The sequence below is a fragment of the Mustela erminea genome, chromosome 7, assembly GCF_009829155.1.
Source record: "Mustela erminea isolate mMusErm1 chromosome 7, mMusErm1.Pri, whole genome shotgun sequence".
Classification (NCBI taxonomy): Eukaryota; Metazoa; Chordata; class Mammalia; order Carnivora; family Mustelidae; genus Mustela; species Mustela erminea.
In genome coordinates this window covers 136,552,988-136,559,471 of record NC_045620.1, presented here as the reverse complement: position 1 = coordinate 136,559,471, position 6,484 = coordinate 136,552,988, and the positions used below count along the sequence as shown (strand labels likewise).

Below are 6,484 nucleotides of genomic sequence, written 5' to 3'. Positions count from 1 at the left end.
AAGTGTTCACTCCAACAGAAGTAAGGACATGGCTTCTGGGGCGTGAAGTGAGTCACAACTGGATTCAGTCAAAAGCCCACAAAATTTCCAAAGGTGTTGTACAAGTTTGGACTGAAAGAGGGAGAAATCATTAAAAGAAACGATACCTCTGGGATTCTCGACTTCCCACAGCCAAGAAAGAGGTTAAGGAAAGTGAATACATGGGCTATTTCTTATAGGAAAAAAAAAGATGTTTCAGAAGGAAGAATCCCAGAGGAAGGAAGAAACCAAAACCCATGAAAAATCATGAATTAGGGAACTACTTCTGAGAGGGAGAATTGGCCCCAATCAAGGAAGATTCCCTGCTCCCAGACCCAGGCTCTGACATGATCAGCTGGATTTCAGAATTGCTATGGACAAGAGAACCCTATGCGCCTCCTGTCCTTACCTTTCCTACTCAAAATTTCCGTTGCATTGATCTTGTCTCCATATTACCATTGTATGTAGATGTGTGAAAGACAGATTACATATCTTTATAATTCACAAATCTCTAGGTCAAAGACAGAAGCATCCACATAACCTACTCCACATCTGGGCCTGATGTAGATCATGAGATCATGGACTTTAAACTCATTGTTGTGACCTGATGAGTTTGGGATGGAGTTCTTATTAGGGAATGAGCATCTTTTGCATGTGAAGAGGAGTGAATCATTCGGCAAGAGGGTAGACTGCTGTAGACTTATACACCAATGGTGCCCAGTGAATCAAACCTCTCAGTACCCATGCCATTGTATAATCAGCTCTCAAACAGTCTGGGCTTGGCCATGGAACTCACTCTGGCCAATGGGAAGACAACAGCAAATATGTTGCAAGGAAATGTTTGATAAGCTGTCATTTTATTGGAATCTTGCTTTTCTGGAATACTGCTACTGCCGCATGAGGAACCCCAGCCATGCCCTGCCCTCTTAAGGACAAAACACAGTAAGGAGAAGAAATCCAAGTTGAGCCCAGTCCCAAGCTATGACCTAGCTGGATGCTATCATATGAAGTAACCCATGTAAGTCCAGTAAGAGAACTGCCAGCCACCCCATGACAAATGATAAATTATTGTTTTAAGCACTAGGATCTGGGACAGTTTTCTACTCAGCAAGACATAACTGGAATAAAAACTTTCAACAGCAACAGAAGAAGCTAGGAGAAAATGAGAAACATCTTTAAAATTGCTTGGGAAAAAGTCATTTTTCACCTGGAATCTTATTTGTATTCAAACCATCCATTAAGCAAATGCATGGGATGTTTCAAAATAAATCAACATTTTCCTTTCCATGTGCTCTTTTTTGGAAGATGAACTTTAAAAAGTGAGGAATTAAACCATGAAAGAGGAAGAGATGGATTTCAAGAGAGGAGTATTTAACCCCAAGGGGGAAAAATGTGAGTAGGCAAATTCCCCGGATAACTATAAAGGGAATCCCTATGGGTACAGCTAGGTACATGTCTAGCTCATTAGAGGAGAACAACAGAAGACTCCAGGAAAAAAAAGAAAAATTCAATATGCTAAGGTAAGATTTACCCTCCAGTTAGGGAGATGTAGAATGCATTATCTATGACTACTTAGAAATCTAAATGGGTAAAAGAGATGAAGTATTAAAACAAAATGAAATGTACAAGAAGAAGGATCATCATAAAGCACAGGGATTGTCACTATCTTTGGAAGGAGTCTGTAGACATATCTATATGAGGATACATATCTGCACTGGTGGCGGATGGTGTCGGGGAGTTGATTCCCCATCTTCCATAATAGGAGGTCAACAGGTAACAGCTAGAATGGAAAAATCAAGACATGGAAGCATATGGTGGCTTTATAGAACTATGAGTCACTACCATACAAAAAATCAGCTAGAAGCTTCTAGGCTGGAATGGCCACCTCTTAGAGGTGGGAGTAGAAATGAGAGAAGTGGAACCCAGTCTCCTGTTTTTGTTATAAACATCATAGTGCTACTAGATTGTAAAATGATGTGCTTTGAACATCATTGACTACATTAAAAGAAATTTTTTTAATCTAAATATCTGTACTTGTGATGGAAATTTACAACCACTACCAAAGTTAAGAGAGTTCTTTTTTTTTTCTTTCTTTCTTTTTTTCCTCTTAGATGATAATCCAAGGATGCTTTGGCGAGATGGATAAGAATGGCAAATGGAAGCATAGCACATGGTCCAGAAAACACAAATTCTAGAAAGGGTGGTAAGCATTATCTTTAACTTTACCAATTCACTTGCTGCATGTCCAGGCTGAATGTCTAGGGAAGGGCACAGGCATGTCAGTCCAAGTTTCATGACTGTCTGGAGCTAAAGAATGTAAGTGAGCAAGGGGAGAGGTAGACTCTGGGACACGGGCTTAGGCTGTCCTTTTATAAGCTTTCAGAGGATGACTGAAATCAGAGCCTTGACCAGAATTTATGTTAGTTGAGAAAATGGAATACCATGAGATCATGAAACAAGGGATAATTAAATTTCAACTGCTCGGGGAGGAAGACAGGTCATCTTGAAGGCAAAGGGGGAAAATGATGAGGGGAAAGGCCAGGGAGGCAGACGAGAGATTTACAGAGGGTGATCCATGAAGCCCAGGGTCCAGATGAACAACCCACAGAGGACAGCAGGAGCTGTCACTCTGGACTCTCACTCCATTTACAATCTCTGCTACACATGAAATCACCTCAATTAAATAAGTGTGTATGGCATAATCATGTGCTGCCACCCCTTCATTTTCTAAACTGTTGTCCCCAGGACAGAGGTCAGAGAACAGAAAGAACGTCTACTGTAAAATAAATCAGAGACACCCTGGTCCACTGCTCCTGCATCTGTCAAAGTATGCTCTGGTTTATGCAATCTCCTCCAAGGAGAATAACCTACCTGGTTCTTCAGGAAGGTCAGCCAACTTCTCAGGTATTTTCAGGTCATGCATTGGTTTATTCCCATATTCAACAAGTATTATTGATCATCTACTAAAATAGGTGCAACATCCACACTCATGGGTGTATCCTTCAAGGGATGGACTCAGACAAAAAACAAACAGACACACAAGCAACCCATTGAGTGTTACATGGAGAAGTACAGACAACAAGCTTTGTCAGGCAGCCTTCCAGTGTGGCCTCTGATGATACCCATCTCCCAGAACTCACACTCTATGCCGTCCTCAGTCCTTGGGTGTTGATAAGTCAATAATTGCTAGAAATAGCCTATGGAAAAAGTGATAGACTATCACTTCTATTATTATTTTATAAAGGAATCTTACTTCTGCTTACTCCAACTCTCTCTCTCTCTCTGGCTCTTTGCACACATTTGCTCTGATGAAGCAAGCTGCCATGTTGTGAGTTTCCCTATGGATAGGCAAGAACATGAGAGTGGCCAGTGAGGAAGAAGCCATCAGTTCAATGTGCTTGAAGGAGCTGAATATCACCAGTCACCACATGAGTGAGCTTGGATCAGACCCTTCTTCAGCCATGCCTTCAGAAGAGAGAGTCTGTAGCCCCTTTCAATATCTTGTAGGCAGACTTGCAAAATCCTGATAAAAAGGGCCCAGCTATATCATCTCTGGGTCCACAGAAACAATTAGAAAGACAAAAGCGTATGGTTTTAAGTTACTGAGTTTGGGGGTAATTTTTACACAGCAATAAATAATTAGTGCAGTTACATATAATATACATCACCTTCTTGTTTTAACCTATTCAGACAATCTTTGTCTTTTAACTGAAGGATTTAGTACCTTCTGCTTTAATACAACTGCTTTTGTATTGTGGGTTAACTTGACCATTTCATTTTGTTCTTTCTATGTGACCTAATTGTTCTCTGCTTCTTTATCTCCTTTCTTGCCTTGTTTGGTTTGATGGAGAATTTTATCATTCCGCTTTTTTGCCTCTTTAACAGTGTGGAAACTGTGTGATACTGTCTAATTTGTTAAAGTACACTGTCACCACTTCCTCTGCTCTTAGACAAGGACCTTTAAGTATAAGACACATAACTCCTTCAGGCTGTGTACATATCGTTAATCTATGTAACTGAATCTCTGTTGTCTATTGATTTCCCACATTCTCATTCCTCATACCCTGTTTTGTGGGGTACCTGCTTACTTTTATGTGCTGATCATATTTAAGACTATTTCTAGGAAAAAGTTGAGGTATATGACAATGGAATATTTCTTTTTTTTTGCTCTTTCTGGGATTTTTATTTCTTTAAAATAATTCATACAAATGGTTACAGTCACAAACATGATTTTAACCCAAATATTGCTAGCCTACCACATCAGCAGGACGGCACCCGCACAGGTCGGACGCTGGGCCCCACGTCCCCAGGACAGATGCCAATGGTCAGAGCACGCCATGGCCCAGGCGCAGCCTCATCTCTGGCAGCCGCTCGATGCCGTCTTCATTTGGAACAAGGGGATTCATGCCAAAATTAGGAAAAACAGCCTTTGTTTTGTTTTTCTAAATTATTCTAAAAATAAGACAAGCAGGTAGAAAAAACAATGCACTGTGTGGTGTAGAAAGAAAAACGGGAAGGATTCGTTGTCCTGAGAAGTTTGTCAACTGCCTCATTCCAGGGCGTGTTCCAACACACAAGGGACACAGTCTGAGACCGACCTGCTGAACGCTCCCTCAGCTTTCTCTCTGTCGACAGCTACGCAAACAAATCCTTTGTAATGTTCTAAAGACTGTACACAGACAAGAACATCCATGATAGTTAACTACTAACTTCTTCTGCTTAACGAGGACGCAAAGGACACAGGACAGCGGCTGGCCCTTGGGACAGGACGACTACGGCTGACACGGGGAGGCCGGCGCCACCTCTGCCCGCCGGGCGCTTGGACAGTCTCTGGAGCGCCGCGGCCACCGCAGGCACCGCCTCTGCACACGCCTGTCTGAGGGCACCGCCCGGCCCGTGCTCCGCCCGGGCTACAACTGGTCGCTTGCGTGGTCTCTATCTGCCTCGGGCTTGACGGTCTGGCCAGGAGAAGGGGCGTGGGGTGGGTGGGCACGGGGGGCAGGCCATGGGACAGGGACATGGCGCTGGGGACAATGCCTTCCACTGCTGTCGGGATGCCGCTGGGGGCCACGCCCACCACACCTGGTGGGTACCTGTAGGCGGCACCGTTGAGCTCAAGGTGCACCACGGCAGGATCCATGCTGGCCCAGTGGGTGGCAGCAGTCAGGTGGTCCTTGTTGACACAGTTTTTCAGGCTATCAGGGATGCGGTCTGTGATGGCTCTCCGGATTTCGCGGGCAGCCTCCTCTCGCATCTCGATGGATGCCTGCTAGCTGTACCAGGCTGTGTGGGGGGTGCAGATCAGGTTGGGCGCGTCCGTTAGGGGCCCCTGGCTGAAGCTGAAGGGCTCGGACTCGTGCACGTCTAGGGCGGCACCCCGGATCCGCCCCTCCTTCAGGGCTTGGGCCAGGGCCTTCTCGTCCCCCAGGCCACCCCGGGCCGTGTTCACCAGGAAGGCGCTTTGTCGCATCTACTTCACGGTGAAGTCGTTGATGAGGTGGTGGTTGTGCTCATTGAGGCCGCAGTGCAGGGTCACACAGTCACTGTGGAAAAGCAGGTCCTGCAAGGTGCTCACCCGCTGCAGCCCCAGTGCCCACTCGGTGCCGTCCGACAGATACGGGTCGTAGAAGAGCACGTTGAAGCCGAAGGCCTTGGCCTGGAGCGCCACCGCCTGCCCCACACGGCCCAGTCCAATGATGCCCAAGGTCTCCCCACGGATCCTGGCAGCTCCAGAAGCCACTTCCCGGATCTGCTCCACGCTCTGGACCCGCGTGCCCTCCCGCAGTGCCTGGCGCAGCCACATGGTCCTGCGATACAGGTTCAGGATGTGGCACATAGTCGAGTCGGCCGTCTCCTCGACAGACGCCGCCGGCACATTGCAGACAGCGATGCCTAGATCCCCAGCTGACTTGATGTCGATGTTGTCGTAGCCGCTGCCAATCCTGACAATGACACGCAGAGCCTTGAACTTCTCCAGATCCTCTCGGGTCAGTGCGATGGTGTGGTACATCAGTGCTCCCACTGCCTCGTTCAGCACCTTCTCGTGGATCTCCTGCATGGACTGTGCATCACAGAAGGCCACCGTGGCCACGTCCTTCAGGATGGGCATCGCCACCGTGCAGTCCCGGCCATCGAGCAGGGCCACCAGGGGCCAGGGTGCATGGGCCCATTCATGATCGGGGGTCGGACGCCTGACATTTCTTAATATGGGCTCGGCTTCCACGACCATGAATTTGACTTTTCAAAGCGTTTTATCTTCAGAATCCCCGGGCAGAACCGCGTCCTGTCACTGGATCCTCATCCCACGTCTTTAATTGTCTCGAACCAAAGCTCTTAGGCTTCTGATCCGCAGCAACCACTGAAGCCTGCACCAGGGTCAAAGTCTGACAAGCGGCAGGCCCTTGTTGAGCACGTGCGAGCCGCCCATTGAAAGGCGCGGGCAGCCGCGGGCCCCGACGAGTCCGGC

At 46.9% G+C, this 6,484-nt stretch overlaps 1 pseudogene; it reads right to left on the bottom strand.

Moving 5' to 3' along the window:
• Positions 1-4,175: 4,175 nt before the first annotated feature.
• LOC116596239 lies at positions 4,176-6,216 on the bottom strand (annotated as a pseudogene).
• Positions 6,217-6,484: the final 268 nt, after the last annotated feature.